Source organism: Thalassophryne amazonica, chromosome 5, assembly GCF_902500255.1.
Source record: "Thalassophryne amazonica chromosome 5, fThaAma1.1, whole genome shotgun sequence".
NCBI lineage: Eukaryota > Metazoa > Chordata > Actinopteri > Batrachoidiformes > Batrachoididae > Thalassophryne > Thalassophryne amazonica.
In genome coordinates this window covers 130,860,696-130,876,707 of record NC_047107.1, presented here as the reverse complement: position 1 = coordinate 130,876,707, position 16,012 = coordinate 130,860,696, and the positions used below count along the sequence as shown (strand labels likewise).

The 16,012-nt window shown below is 43.8% G+C and overlaps 1 protein-coding gene and 1 long non-coding RNA gene across 3 annotated transcripts in view; both read right to left on the bottom strand.

Moving 5' to 3' along the window:
* Positions 1 to 16,012, bottom strand: part of LOC117511364 (gastrula zinc finger protein XlCGF57.1-like) — a 121,564-nt gene that overhangs the window by 30,864 nt on the left and 74,688 nt on the right. The gene's annotated exons all lie outside the window — the stretch shown is intronic.
* On the bottom strand, positions 8,287 to 11,664 carry LOC117511366. The gene is made up of 3 exons (XR_004560938.1): positions 11,653 to 11,664; positions 11,596 to 11,599; positions 8,287 to 8,453 (listed from the first exon to the last, which is right to left on the bottom strand). It is a non-coding gene; the product is annotated as an uncharacterized LOC117511366 (long non-coding RNA).

Sequence of the window (16,012 nt, the reverse complement as noted above, 5' to 3'; positions counted from 1 at the left end):
TGATGCTGAAAAACTAATTCATGCATTTGTTTCCTCTAGGCTGGACTATTGTAATTCATTATTATCAGGTTGTCCTAAAAGTTCCCTAAAAAGCCTTCAGTTAATTCAAAATGCTGCAGCTAGAGTACTGACGGGGACTAGAAGGAGAGAGCATATCTCACCCATACTGGCCTCTCTTCATTGGCTTCCTGTTAATTCTAGAATAGAATTTAAAATTCTTCTTCTTACTTATAAGGTTTTGAATAATCAGGTCCCATCTTATCTTAGGGACCTCGTAGTACCATATCACCCCAATTGAGCGCTTCGCTCTCAGACTGCAGGCTTACTTGTAGTTCCTAGGGTTTGTAAGAGTAGAATGGGAGGCAGAGCCTTCAGCTTTCAGGCTCCTCTCCTGTGGAACCAGCTCCCAATTCAGATCAGGGAGACAGACACCCTCTCTACTTTTAAGATTAGGCTTAAAACTTTCCTTTTTGCTAAAGCTTATAGTTAGGGCTGGATCAGGTGACCCTGAACCATCCCTTAGTTATGCTGCTATAGACGTAGACTGCTGGGGGGTTCCCATGATGCACTGTTTCTTTCTCTTTTTGCTCTGTATGCACCACTCTGCATTTAATCATTAGTGATCGATCTCTGCTCCCCTCCACAGGATGTCTTTTTCCTGGTTCTCTCCCTCAGCCCCAACCAGTCCCAGCAGAAGACTGCCCCTCCCTGAGCCTGGTTCTGCTGGAGGTTTCTTCCTGTTAAAAGGGAGTTTTTCCTTCCCACTGTAGCCAAGTGCTTGCTCACAGGGGGTCGTTTTGACCGTTGGGGTTTCACATAATTATTGTATGGCCTTGCCTTGCAATGTGAAGCGCCTTGGGGCAACTGTTTGTTGTGATTTGGCGCTATATAAAAAAATTGATTGATTGATTGATTGAATTTCTATGCACAGTCAGGGTGTAGAGGGGGTCCGGTTTGGGAACCACAGAATCTCATCTCTGCTGTTTGCGGACGATGTGGTTCTGTTGGCTTCATCAAATCAGGACATTCAGCATGCACTGGGGTGGTTTGCAGCCAAGTGTGAAGCGTCCGGGATGAAAATCAGTACCTCCAAATCCGAGGCCATGGTTCTCCACCGGAAAAAGGTGCCTTGCCCTCTTCAGGTCGGTGGAGTGTCCTTGCCTCAAGTGGAGGAGTTTAAGTATCTCAGGGCCTTGTTCACGAGCGAGGGATGGATGGAGTGTGAGATCAACAGACGGATCAGTGCAGCATCTGCAGTGATGCGGTCACTGTATCAGACTGTTGTGGTGAAGAGAGAGCTGAGTAGGGGAGCAAAGCTCTCGATTTACCGATCAATCTACGTTCCGACCCTCACCTATGGTCATGAGATTTGGCTCATGACCGAAAGAACGAGATCGCGAGTACAAGCGGTCGAGATGAGTTTCCTCTGCAGGGTGGCTGGGCGCTCCCTTAGAGATAGGGTGAGGAGCTCGGTCACTCGGGATCTCACGCTCCATCCGTCCCTCACTTGTGAACAAGACCCCGAGATACTTAAACTCCTCCACTTGAGGCAAGGACACTCCACCGACCTGAAGAGGGCAAAGCACCTTTTTCCAGTCGAGAACCATGGCCTCGGATTTGGAGGTACTGATTTTCATCCCGGACGCTTCACACTTGGCTGCAAACCACCCCAGTGCACGCTGAATGTCCTGATTTGATGAAGCCAACAGTGCGAACCAAGCTCCTGCTGCGGTTGTACAGGGACCGGATAGCCCTTAGCAACGGACCCCGGACCCCGTACTCCCGGAGTACTCCCCACAGGGTGCCCCAAGGGACACGGTCGAACGCCTTCTCCAGATCCACAAAGCACATGTGGACTGGTTGGGGCGAACTCCCATGAACCCTCAAGCAACCCCCTATAGTTGGAACACACCATCCGGTCCCCCTTCTTAAACAGAGGGACCACCACCCCGGTCTGCCAATCCATTGGCACTGTCCCCGATAGCCACGCGATGTTGCAGAGGCGTGTCAGCCAGGACAGCCCCACAACATCCAGAGACTTAAGGTACTCAGGACGGATTTCATCCACCCCAGGAGCCTTGCCACCGAGGAGCTTGCTAACCACCTCGGTGACTTCGGCCTGGGTAATGGATGAGTCCGCCTCCGAGTCCCCAGTCTCTGCTTCCTCTTCGGAAGACATGACAATGGGATTGAGGAGATCCTCGAAGTACTCCTTCCACCGCCCGACAACATCCCCAGTCAGGGTCAACAGCTCCCCACCCGCACCGTAAACAGTGCTGGTGGAGAGCTGCTTCCGCCTCCTGAGGCGTCGGACGGTTTGCCAGAATCTCTTCGAGGCCGACCGATAGATCCCCCCAGGATCTTGGAGAAGCTCTCCCGGAGGTGGGAGTTGAAGACCTCGCTGACAGAGGGTTCCGCCAGTCGTTCCCAGCAGACCCTCATGATACGTTTGGGCCTGCCAGGTCTTACCGGCTTCCTATCCTCCCAGCGGATCCAACTCACCACCAGGTGGTGATCAGTCGACAGCTCTGTCCCTCTCTTCACTCGAGTGTCCGAGACACGTGGCCGAAGGTCAGATGATACGACTACAAAGTCGATCATCGACCTCCGGCTCAGGGTGTCCTGGTGCCACGTGCACTTATGGACACCCTTGTACTCGAACATGGTGTTCGTGATGGACAAACTGTGACTAGCACAGAAGTCCAGCAACTGAACACCACTCGGGTTCAGATCCGGGAGGCCGTGGTTCCCGATCACCCCCCTCCAGATCTCACTGTCACTGCCCACGTGGGCGTTGAAATCCCCCAGGAGAACAATGGAGTCCCCAGTCGGAGCGCTATCTAGTACCCCTCCCAGGGACTCCAGGAAGGTCGGGTACTCTGCACTGCCGCTCGGCCCATAGGCCGAGACAACGGTGAGAGACCTGTCCCCGACCCGAAGGCGTAGGGACGCGACCCTCTCGTTCACCGGAGTGAACTCCAACACTTGGCGACTGAGCTGGGGAGCAATAAGCAATGCGACCCCAGCTCTCCGCCTCTCCCCGTGGGTGACGCCAGAAAAATGAAGCATCCAGCCCCTCTCCAGGAGTTGGGTACCACAGCCCAAGCTGTGCGTGGAGGTGAGCCCGACTATCTCTAGTCAGTGTCTCTCAACCTCCCGCACAAGCTCAGGCTCCTTCCCCCCTAGTGAGGTGACATTCCACGTCCCAACAGCCAGGGGCTGTGAGCATGGACCGGGCCGCCGGGCCACCCGCCCTTGACCGCCACCCAATCCTCTCTGCGCCCGACCCCCATGGCCCCCTCTGCAGGTGGTGAACCCACAGGAGGGCAGGCCCACGTCACTCTTTCGGGCTGAGCCCGGCCGGGCCCCATGGGCTAAGGCCCAACCACCAGGCGCTCGCGCGCAAGGCCCAACCCCAGGCCTGGCTCCACGGTGGGACCCCGGCTCCGCCATACCGGGCGACGTCACGGTCCTTGATCTTTTACTGGTCATGGAGGTTCTGAACTGTCCTTAGTCTGACCTGTCACCTAGGACCTGTTTGCCTTGGGAGACCCTACAGGGAGCACAAAGCCCCCGACAACATAGCTCCTAGGATCATCCGGGTACGCAAACTCCCCCACCACAATAAGGTGGCAGCTAGAGGGGGAGCAAACAAAAACCAATGAAATACAAAAATAACAAACAGAAAAAAACAAAACAAAATAAAACAGAAAACCAAACAAAACTCAAACCCTGACAATTTCACTCTCTAACAATTGCTGCTGTTTTTTAACGCAGCATCATATTATAGAAAGACTTTAACCTGCACATTATTTAAATATTTCAGGATAAACACTTTTTAAGGGGATGGCTTTTCTGCAGCTTTTACTCCATTCAATACCAATTCAAATTGATGAGGCTAAATAAAATAAACTTTTTTGTGAGCTTTTGTTAATGACTCATTACTCACACTGAATGGAATCAGTTTGGGGGACTGGGTTTGGATGTTTGATCCAAATGCAGGGAGCAGTAAGGCAGGCAGAGTGATATAAACAAGAGTTTATTGAACAAAAAGGGAGCTGCGCAGTGGAAGGACAAAAACCAGGAGGAACCACAAGGACCACACCGACAAGACAGACAGGACAGGGACCAGGTGAAGCAAGCTTGCGGAGCTACTGGGACTGGATAAACTGCAGGGGAGAACGAAAGGGCAGGTGAGGTTATGCAGGAGCGTTTGGGCACACAACTAGAAATAAAAGTCAAAACTAAACTCATTCAGAGTTTAGGTTCAAATCAACATCAAGTTCATTCACTTCAAAATAAAAGTCTCAGTTAATTCCAGATTTTAGTTTAGATCAACGTTCAGGATCAAAGTCTTAGTACATACATGAGTTCAGTTCAGATCAAAGTTCAGGATCAAAGTCTCACTCCATGCCACGCCGCATTGCTGCAGTAATTCAGGCAAAAGCAGCCCCAACTACATATTGAATGCTGGACATGCTCATACTTTTCAGTTGGCCAACATTTCTAAAAATCATTTTTTGTATTGGTCTTAAGTAATACTCAAATTTTCTGAGATACTGAATTTGGGATTTTCATTAGTTGTCAGTTATAATCATCAAAATGAAAAGAAATAAACATTCGAAATATATCAGTCTGCGTTTAATGAATGAATATGATATACAAGATTCACTTTTTGAATGGAATTACTGAAATAAATAAACTTTTTCATGATATGCTAATTATATGACCAGCACCTGTATGTAACAGAAATGAGATTCAAAGTTTGGGTCAAATAGGGATGAGAGAAATGCAATCCTTGTCCTGTCCCACAGTGAGCACTCTGGACAAAACTGGAGGACGGCTGCTGCACAACTTTGGAATCATAGCAAAGGTTGATGGTCAGATAACTGGAAAGACCTGCAATGACTTATGTGGCTTAGACATGGGCAGAGAAGGGAGTGCACAGGATAAAACGACAATGTTCACTACGTATTGTATCATCATATGATAAAGAAACCAGCTTGTGTAAAATACTCATCCTGAATAATTACTAATACAGGTACCACTAATTTCAGCTGACTCCAACTTGATCTTTACATTTCCAACATGTAACAAATCTTACAATAACACATGTCTAAATCCACTATTCCAACCAAAAACATATTTCACAAATGAAAACAAGCAATAATCAAAGAAGGTTACAGTATTCCATTGTTTCTTAGACAAACTTGTTCTGTTCTGATTCAGAGTACTGAGCCAGTATTTTAGTTTTTATTCAGTCTTTTTATCATATGTGTCCGTGTGTGACAACATGAGACTTTAAATATAAATCACTCTGAGCACTTGTTTCACAAGTGGATGAAAAGAGTGAGAGGAGACTGAGTTTAGAGAGCTGTGACGTCAGCGTCTTGGACATATTTATGGCTCATCAGTTGTGATTTTATGTTTGTTTCAGAACAATTTCAGCATCTGAATGTCTCTGCATTGTGGTTTCTAAGATGTCTCTGCAAAATCTTGACTGCAAACTGAACCGATGTCAGGTCTCTCCAGTGTGGATGCTCATGTTTCTGAACATTGCTTCTCTTCCGAAAACTTTTCTTGCAAACTAAACAACTGAAAAGTTTTCCTCTGATATGACGCGTCACGTGTTTTGTTAATTTAGACTTTTCAGTGAATTGTTTACCACATTCAGAGCAGCTAAATGTTCTCTCTCCTGTATGAAGTCTAATATAGGTTATCACACTACTTCTGCAGACAAATCTTTTGCCGCATTCAGAGCAGCTAAATGGTTTCTCTCTTTTTGCATTTTCTTTTAATGCGATAGACTTTTCGAAGGAGGTTCCTTTTGTGGCCAAAGCTCACAGTGAGCTTTGGCCACAAAAGGAACCTCCTTCTCTCCTGTATGAATTCTCACGCATGTCCTCAGAATTCTCTTGCGCGCAAATTTGTTACCACATTCAGAGCAGCTTAATGGTTTCTCTCTTGGGTAAATCTGCTTTTATCTGCTCCTCAAATACTGCCTTTTTCCTCCTGCCCTACTTCTCCTGCCTTGAGTAAGAGAAGCAGTAGTAGTTTCTCTCTTTTTTTTTTATTTCTCTTCAATTTCTTTTTTTACAGAGTGTAATGGGCCCCAACCCTGGGGTCTACAGTTACATCCTAATCATTAATCATTATTGGCATTGTATCCGAGGGCTCTCTTCAAGATGGTAACTGTTCCTTTAACTGCGGATATCTGCACCTCATGGGCACTTGGGTGACCAGGGATTGCCTCAAGATATTTCTTCAGGTTCTTCTTCATAAGCCCTGTTGCTCCCACCACGACTGGTATGATATCAATTTCTTTCAATGACCACGTTATTCGTAGATCATTTTTAAGGTCTTGGTATTTCGTGATTTTCTCCCTTTCAGCTCTATTCAGGCCATAGTCATTGGGGACTGTCACATCAATAATTTTTGCTGTCTTCTCTTGCTTGTTCCAGATGACAATATCAGGTTTTACTGCACCTCTTTCGATATGTCTTCCTGCTGGGATCTCTTTGTCATAAAAGACAGTCACTTTTCCATTGGATGAGACTGGTGCTGGCTCATACTCCCAAACGTGTCCCTCTACTTCCACCTCCAGTTCCTTGCATACTTTCCAATGTAAATACTTACAGATCTTGTTATGCCGGCTTGTGTAATGTCCGTCTGCCATGAGGATGTGACATGCTGATACTAAGTGGTTTACACTCTCAACAGCTGCATGACAGAAACGGCATTGATCATTCTGTGATATTCCTGCCATTTTTTTGAAGCCATTTGTTAATAGTCCTTGGTCTTGCGCTCCAACTATAATTCTTTCCCCATCAAAACCAAGTTCTCCGTTTGTAAGCCACCGCACAGATCCTTCTTTGTCTATGTATTCTTTTTCAAGTTCTTCTTGGAATCGGCCAGCCTTTTTGTGCTGTTTCCATCTGTTCATTCGATGTTTTTGTTCTCTTTTGCTGTATTTTTCCCTGGCCTGTCTTGCTAGTGTCGTTGCAGGTGTCAGCTCATTACTTTCTCTCTCTCGCAAAAGATCTCCACCAAAGTTTTCTGCCAATTTTATAATAGAGGTCTGTTGTGGCATAGTCTTAATATGATGTTGCATAACCTTTTTCATAACTTCTTCTTGAGAGCTCTTTAAGTACTGCCCAATACTTATTATAGATGCTCTATAAGCCTGGTTGATCTCCACTAGACCTAAGCCGCCTTCTCGACGAGGGAGATATATTCTATCCATACATTGATTTCTGTATGTAATTTTATGTAGGGTGAGCATCTTCCTAGTTTTAGTATCTAATTTGTTAAGGTCACCCTGTGGCCAGTCTACTATGCCAAAGCCATAGCTCAACACAGGCAATGCAAACTGGTTTATGGCCGTGATCTTGTTCTTTGGTATCAATTCTGATTTACAGATCTTCTTTAAGCGGTTCAAGTATTCTTGTGTTACTTTCTCTCTCATTTTTTTATGCTCTATTGTAGTATTTTCTTCAATTCCCAGATATTTGTACGTGGAATCCTCAGCCAAATCTTCAATAACGTTCCCCTCATCCAACTGTATATTTTCTGTGACCTGCTTTTTACCACCTCTGATTGTACATTTAGAGCACTTATCCAGCCCAAATTCCATACCGATTTCCTTAGAAAACGTATGGACTGCCTCCACTAATCTCCTGAGTCCCCTCTCTGAATCTGCAAATATCTTCAAGTCGTCCATAAACAGAAGGTGACTCACCACCTGTTTATGTTTTCTTCCTCTACCTCCATCTAAGTCATACCCGATGTCCAATTCCTTGAGGATCTTGCTTAATGGATCAATACTAAGACAAAAAAGGAGTGGAGAGAGACTATCTCCCTGGAATATCCCTCGCGTCACTTTTATGTCTGGGATTATTATCTGCCCCTCTGCATGGTTTAGAGTGATGGTGGTGTTCCACTTATTCATTTGTGTTTTCAAGAGAGATCTTACTTCCTTATTGATGTTATAAAGTTCTACGCATCTCATAATCCATGAATGTGGGATTTTATCAAATGCCTTTTTATAGTCAATCCAAGCCATGCTGAGGTTTCTCCTCCTTCTTTTGCAGTCCTCCAGGATAGCATTGTCTATCAATAACTGGTCTTTAGCGCCTAATCTTTTTCTGAGACAACCTTTCTGCTCATTCTCCAGGTAGCCACCAGTGTCCAAATGTTCATAAACGGCATCGGCTATAATTCCTGTCAGCCATTTATAAGTTGTTGTTAAGCAACAGATGGGTCTATACTTGTTGGGAAGCTGCGTTTCCTTGGTCTTTGGGAGTAGGGTTGTGTTCCCAGTCGATAGCCAGTCTGGTGTGTCCTCTTTTCCGTTCAATATTTTTGTGAAAGCCGCGGCATAATGGTGGTGCAGTGCTGTCAGCCTTTTTAACCAAAAATTTGGAACTTTATCAATGCCAGGTGCCTTAAAGTTACTATATTCATGAATTTTATTTCTTATCAATTCTTCAGTTATGATCATTGCTGGCATTTGCTGTTTATCTTTGTTTTTCCGTTTTATTATTTCAACCACTCAGCCTCTTGGTGCTGTTTAGTGTCTTCAAACAGTGGTCTCCAGAACCTCTCAACTTCTTCTCTCTCAGGTGGCTGTTGTACTTCTACTGTATCATTTACCATATTTCTATAGACTAGTCTAGGGTTGTTTGCAAACTGCTTGTTTATCTGTTTGGCCTTTATTTTCTTATCTTTGTTTCTAATTTGAGCGGCTAATGCTTTCACTATGGCTTGGTGCTCAGCCAGCCTCGCAGCCAGTTGTTTATCTTCAATATTGTATTTTCTTTTAATGCGATAGATTTTTCGAAGAAGGTTCCTTTTTTGACTTTGGCCTCCCAGAAATATCGACATCTGGGAGATCTCTGCTCTGAGGCGACTAATTTTCAGTTGTAATGTCTTTTTCCACCGCAGCACGCTATTCCTTTTCCTGATTTTGATTGTTCTGTCCGAATAATGGGGAACTAATTTACTTTGTATGTACCATGCCGCTCCATAATTTACACAATTTATTTCTGATAATGTGGTTCCTTGTGGGACCAGTTTAGTCAATCCCAGGTTGACTTTCTGCAGCATACTTTTGAACTTTTTATTCTCCTTTAATTTTATCAATTTAGGGCGCTCATCTATTTCAATTCTCCTCATTTCCTCAATTTTATTTGCCAATTCTTCTTCCAGCTCTAGTTGCTCTAGGTCCAAATGAATCTGTACATTGTTTTCTGGACAAATTGGTGTATGGCTTGTTTTTTGGTGAGACAATGCTTGGTGTCTTTTTTGTGGAGGTGGTGTTTGATTTCCATCTTGTTGTGTAGTAGTTTCTCTCCAGTATGACTTCTCATGTATGTCTTCAGATTAGTCTTGCAGCAAAATGTATTACCACATTCAGAGCAACTAAATGGTTTCTCCCCTGCGTGAATTCTCATGAGGCCCTTCAGATTAGCCTTACAACGAAAGGTATTACCACATTCAGAGCAGCTAAATGGTTTCTCTTTTTTTCTCTCCTGTATGTCTTCTCATGTGTGTCATCAGATTACTGTTGAAGCGAAATGTGTTACCGCATTCAGCACAGGGAAACGGTTTACTCTTAATTTCTCTTACATTTCTTTTTTACAGAGTGCAATGGGCCCCAAACCTGGGGTCTACAGTTTCATCCTAATCATTACTGGCATTGTATCTGAGGGCTCTCTTCAAGATGGTGACTGTTCCTTTAATTGCAGATATTTGCACCTCATGGGCACTTGGGTGACCAGGGATTTCCTCAAGATATTTATTCAGGTTGTTATTCATAAGCCCTGTTGCTCCCACCACAACTGGTATAATAATTTCTTTCAATGACCACGTTATTCGTAGGTCATTTTTAAGGTCTTGGTATTTTGAGATTTTCTCCCTTTCAGCTCTATTCAGGCCATAGTCATTGGGGACTGTCACATCAATAATTTTTGCTGTCTTTTCTTGCTTGTTCCAGATGACAATATCAGGTTTTACTGCACCTCCTTCGATATGTCTTCCTGCTGGGATCTCTTTGTCGTTAAAGATAGTCACTTTTCCACTGGATGAGACTGGTGCTGGCTCATGCTCCCAAACATGTCCCTCTACTTCCACCTCCAGTTCCTTGTGTAGCAAAGTGGACAAGTTACTTCTGATCATCAAAACAATTAGAAATCACGAACAAAGATGATATGTCGGACTTCTGACACTACCCTGTGAGTTTCACCCAGGGAATTAGACAATTTGAATAAATTAAACTCAAGACACACGGGTTCGTTGCAAATGAGACAAAGAAGTGGTTCCCAAATACAAAAAAAAGGACTTTATTAACAATAAGATTTCTAATTAAAAAGAAATTTATAAATACTAATTTAAAACACTGCTGTTCATATCCACATGAGGGCGTCCTTGCATCACGCAACCCTGCAGCACACGCAGCTGTCAGCCTGAAGCTGACAGTTTTCCAAATGTCCACACTGAGGTATAAAGCGGCCGCAGCAAACAGGGCACATCCAGCGGCCTCACAGGACAAAATCTTCCAGCAGAGCACCAGAGCAAAGCAGCAGGGCCTCCTTCTACAGCTTGGTCCAAAATCCTACATTTTAAACAGATAAATATAAATAAATATCTGAAAGAGGAGCTTAACTTTGCGCTGTACATACCGAACCATCCGTCACAGCAATCAGCTGGAACTGGACACCACCCAGAGCGTCAACAGCACCACAAACTCTCAGCAGCACACCGCCAACAACAACCCACACAGAGGTCTCTAAACAACAAAACCATTTCCTTAAACACTCAACACACACCTCAACGAGGCTGCAGCTGTGACCGGCGCCTACCTGTCTTCACGGGAACGTGGAAGTGAACACATCCAGACACCTACAGTCAATCTCCAGAAAGAGAGAAGAGCACACACTACCTTCTTTTAACTGGCCTTCGTACTGGGGCTGCCGTGGCCTGCTGATGCCGGACGGCCTCCACCCTACTGGGGGAGGTGCCGCCATCTTGTCTGCGAACATAGATAGAGCTCTACAAGGAGGGTAACGTTAGGAATCTATAGCAGGCCACGGAGCAGGTGATTAGAGACCCTGCAAGGCTTATGACAAATGTGGGTGTGGAATCCATTAGCTTAGCGGGGAATTTAGTGCAGAAAATCCACTATGGTGATAGTGCAGTTTATTTGCCAGGGAAGGAATTTCAACAAGTTGAGACTGTGGCCTGCTTCCCTAGTCGTGTCCATAAAAATCATAGAGGGATATGCTTTCCAAACGTAATACCCATTACTATATTGGATGATGTTGAAATTGAGGATGGCCCAGTGGCTGTTCCAGCAATAGCAAAGATTTTGTGTCTGCTACCTACAACAGGTGTGGAATGTCTTAAATCTAAACCTACTTCTAGGCATCTTATATGCGCTATTCTGGAACCACCCCTAAATCCAAACAGTTCAACTGTCAACCCCAGTGAGGTCTTTAGACTGGGTCTCATTAACATAAGATCACTGTCCTCAAAATCATTGTTGATCAATGATCTAATTATTGATCATCACTTAGATATGATTGGGCTATGTGAAACCTGGCTTAAACCTACAGCTGTCCTCCCCTTAAATGAGGCCTGCCCACACGCATATACATTTAGTCACGTCCCTCGTGATGCGAAGCAAGGCAGGGGTGTTGCTCTTATTTATAAATCTAGGTTTAGCTTATTAGCTGTTGGGGGTTTACAAATATCACTCATTTGAGCATCTGATTCTCCGCTCTGCTCAGGATATTATCAAAAAAAAAAAAAATTCTTGAAAGGGTAGTTGTAAAACAGCTAACTGATCATCTGCAGAGGAATGGTCTATTTGAAGAGTTTCAGTCAGGTTTTAGAATTCATCATAGTACAGAAACAGCATTAGTGAAGGTTACAAATGATCTTCTTATGGCCTCGGACAGTGGACTCATCTCTGTGCTTGTTCTGTTAGACCTCAGTGCTGCTTTTGATACTGTTGACCATAAAATTTTATTACAGAGATTAGAGCATGCCATAGGTATTAAAGGCACTGCACTGCGGTGGTTTGAATCATATTTGTCTAATAGATTACAATTTGTTCATGTAAATGGGGAATCTTCTTCACAGACTAAAGTTAATTATGGAGTTCCACAAGGTTCTGTGCTAGGACCAATTTTATTCACTTTATACAGGCTTCCCTTAGGCAGTATTATTAGACGGTATTGCTTAAATTTTCATTGTTACGCAGATGATACCCAGCTTTATCTATCCATGAAGCCAGAGGACACACACCAATTAGCTAAACTGCAGGATTGTCTTACAGACATAAAGACATGGATGACCTCTAATTTCCTGCTTTTAAACTCAGATAAAACTGAAGTTATTGTACTTGGCCCCACAAATCTTAGAAACATGGTGTCTAACCAGATCCTTACTCTGGATGGCATTACCCTGACCTCTAGTAATACTGTGAGAAATCTTGGAGTCATTTTTGATCAAGATATGTCATTCAAAGCGCATATTAAACAAATATGTAGGACTGCTTTTTTGCATTTACGCAATATCTCTAAAATCAGAAAGGTCTTGTCTCAGAGTGATGCTGAAAGACTAATTCATGCATTTATTTCCTCTAGGCTGGACTATTGTAATTCATTATCATCAGGTTGTCCTAAAAGTTCCCTAAAAAGCCTTCAGTTAATTCAAAATGCTGCAGCTAGAGTACTGACGGGGACTAGAAGGAGAGAGCATATCTCACCCATATTGGCCTCTCTTCATTGGCTTCCTGTTAATTCTAGAATAGAATTTAAAATTCTTCTTCTTACTTATAAGGTTTTGAATAATCAGGTCCCATCTTATCTTAGGGACCTCGTAGTACCATATCACCCCAATAGAGCGCTTCGCTCTCAGACTGCAGGCTTACTTGTAGTTCCTAGGGTTTGTAAGAGTAGAATGGGAGGCAGAGCCTTCAGCTTTCAGGCTCCTGTCCTGTGGAACCAGCTCCTAATTCAGATCAGGGAGACAGACACCCTCTCTACTTTTAAGATTAGGCTTAAAACTTTCCTTTTTGCTAAAGCTTATAGTTAGGGCTGGATCAGGTGACCCTGAACCATCCCTTAGTTATGCTGCTATAGACGTAGACTGCTGGGGGGTTCCCATGATGCATTGTTTCTTTCTCTTTTTGCTCTGTATGCACCACTCTGCATTTAATCATTAGTGATCGATCTCTGCTCCCCTCCACAGCATGTCTTTTTCCTGGTTCTCTCCCTCAGCCCCAACCAGTCCCAGCAGAAGACTGCCCCTCCCTGAGCCTGGTTCTGCTGGAGGTTTCTTCCTGTTAAAAGGGAGTTTTTCCTTCCCACTGTAGCCAAGTGCTTGCTCACAGGGGGTCGTTTTGACCGTTGGGGTTTTACATAATTATTGTATGGCCTTGCCTTACAATATAAAGCGCCTTGGGGCAACTGTTTGTTGTGATTTGGCGCTATATAAAAAAATTGATTGATTGACATTGACACGGTCAGAAGAATAAAAATCAGTCGTATTACTTTGTCACTGTATATAGGCCTCCTGGCCCATATTCTGAATTTTCAGATGAATTTGGTACGTTCATCTCTAACTTGTCAACTAGTGTAGATAACATTCTGATCATTGGTGACTTTAAATCATTTATGGAAATTGTGGATGCATTAGGATTTCGGCAATGCATTCAGGATTCGACGCACATTAGTGGAAATACCCTGGATCTGGTTCTCGCATGTGGTATTGCTGTCACGAATATTGACATCATGCCTCTTACATCAGTGGTGTCTGATCACTCACTTATTAAGTTTACAGTTTCGCTGCCGTGTTTAGTGGAACAACAACCTTATATATTATTACGGCGATGCATCAACTCCTCAACTAAGACTGAACTAGAAGCTAGACTGCCTGATGTCTTAGCTTCACATTTGACAAATACCCAGTCAGTAGACAGACTTGTGGATAATTTAAACTCAGTGCTCAAAACTACACTCGACATGATTGCACCACCTGTGTTAAAACCACACTCCCCCAAATCATAGTTACCTTGGTTCAATGATTATTTGAATGACCTCAAGCATAAAGCAAGAGGTCTAGAACGGAAATGGTGTCGTTCATAATTAAAAGTATTTCACCTTGCGTGGCGTGATGCTATCTTAGACTATAAGCATGCATTAGTGACTACAAAGCGGGCTTACTACTCTGATTTGATCAACAAAAACAAGCATAACTCAAAGTTCTTGTTCGACACAGAGGTAACACTTTTCCATGGACAACCACCTGTAGTTCGCTCTCCTTTTACAGCACAAGATTTCCTGGATTACTTTGGGAAGAAAACAGAAGACATCAGCTTAAACATATCCCAGCATGCCTTAATCCAGCCACTACACCCTGCTATTGAGGTGGGCGCCACTACTGAGGTATTACCTAGATTTACAGAATTTGACAGTATCTCACTAGGCATGCTGACAAAACTCGTAATGTCAACAAAAAGCACAACCTGTTTATTTCATCCTATACCAACAAAACTGTTTAAGGACCTGTGGCCCACTCTTGGGCCAACTGTGCTGGAAATTATTAATCTTTCTTTAACTTCTGGATCTGTTGCAAAATGTTTCAAATCTGCAGTGATTAAACCATTACTTAAGAAACCTAATCTTGACCCTAGTGTATTGACAAACTATCGGCCGATATCAAATCTATAATTTTTCTCTAAAATTCTGGAAAAAGTGGTGTCACGGCAGCTCGTAGACTATCTTACTGAGAATAATCTCTTTGAGCCACTGCAGTCTGCTTTTAGAAAATATCATTCCACAGAGACGGCTCTCACTAAAGTGGTGAATGATCTTCTGCTTACAATGGATTCGGACACCACTACGGTTCTGGTGCTGTTAGATCTCAGTGCTGCATTTGATACAGTGGATCATCATATTCTACTTGATAGGCTGGAAAATCATTTTGGGATTACTGGGAGTGTCCTTGCATGGCTGACGTCATACTTGACCAGTCGTTCTCACTGTGTTTTGTACAGTAACATTACCTCTAACCTTAGTGACATGAAATTTGGGGTTCCACAGGGGTCTCTCTTAGGCCCCTGCTTTTCTCCCTTTATATAGCACCTCTTGGGCACATATTGTGGTGTTTTGGGATTACCTTTCACTGCTATGCAGATGATACTCAGTTATACATGCCGATAACTGCTGGTAATCTCGTTCACATAAAATCCTTAGAAGATTGCCTTGCAGCAGTGAGAAGTTGGATGTCTAGAAAATGATGGTTCTTGGTCCAGTGAGACATCGGCATCAATTTGACCAGTTAACGCTCAGCCTCGGCTCGTGTGTCATACATCACACTGACAAAGTGAGGAACCTTGGGGTAATTTTTGATCCTTCGTTGTCTTTGGCCTCCACATTACAAATATTACTAGGACTGCTTTCTTCCACCTGCGAAATATAGTGAAGATTCCTCCCATCCTGTCTATGGCTGATGCTGAGACCCTGATCCATGCATTTATCTCTTCTAGATTGGACTACTGCAATGTTCTATTTTCTGGTTGACCGCAGTCTAGCATTAGGGCTCTCCATTTGTATCAAAATGCTGCAGCCAGACCCATTTTGGCGTCTCTTCACTGGCTTCCTGTCCCAGTGAGATCAGATTTTAAGGTTCTGCTACCAACCTATAAAATTATTCATGGACTGGCACCTCCCTACATAGCTGACCTAATTAAACCTTAGAACGTAAAGCCTGGGCTTTATGTTCTCAGGGTGCAGGACTACTTTGTGTCCCTAAGGTGAATAAGAAGTCTGCAGGTCACAGAGCTTTCTCTTATCGTGCCCCTGTTCTGTGGAATGATCTCCCTGCATCAATAAAACAGTCAGATTCTGTGGAGACTTTCAAGTACAGCCTTAAGACGCACTTATTTTACCTTTCATATGGCAGCATACTGGTACAGTTTTGTTTTATGCTTTTTACTCTTTTAATT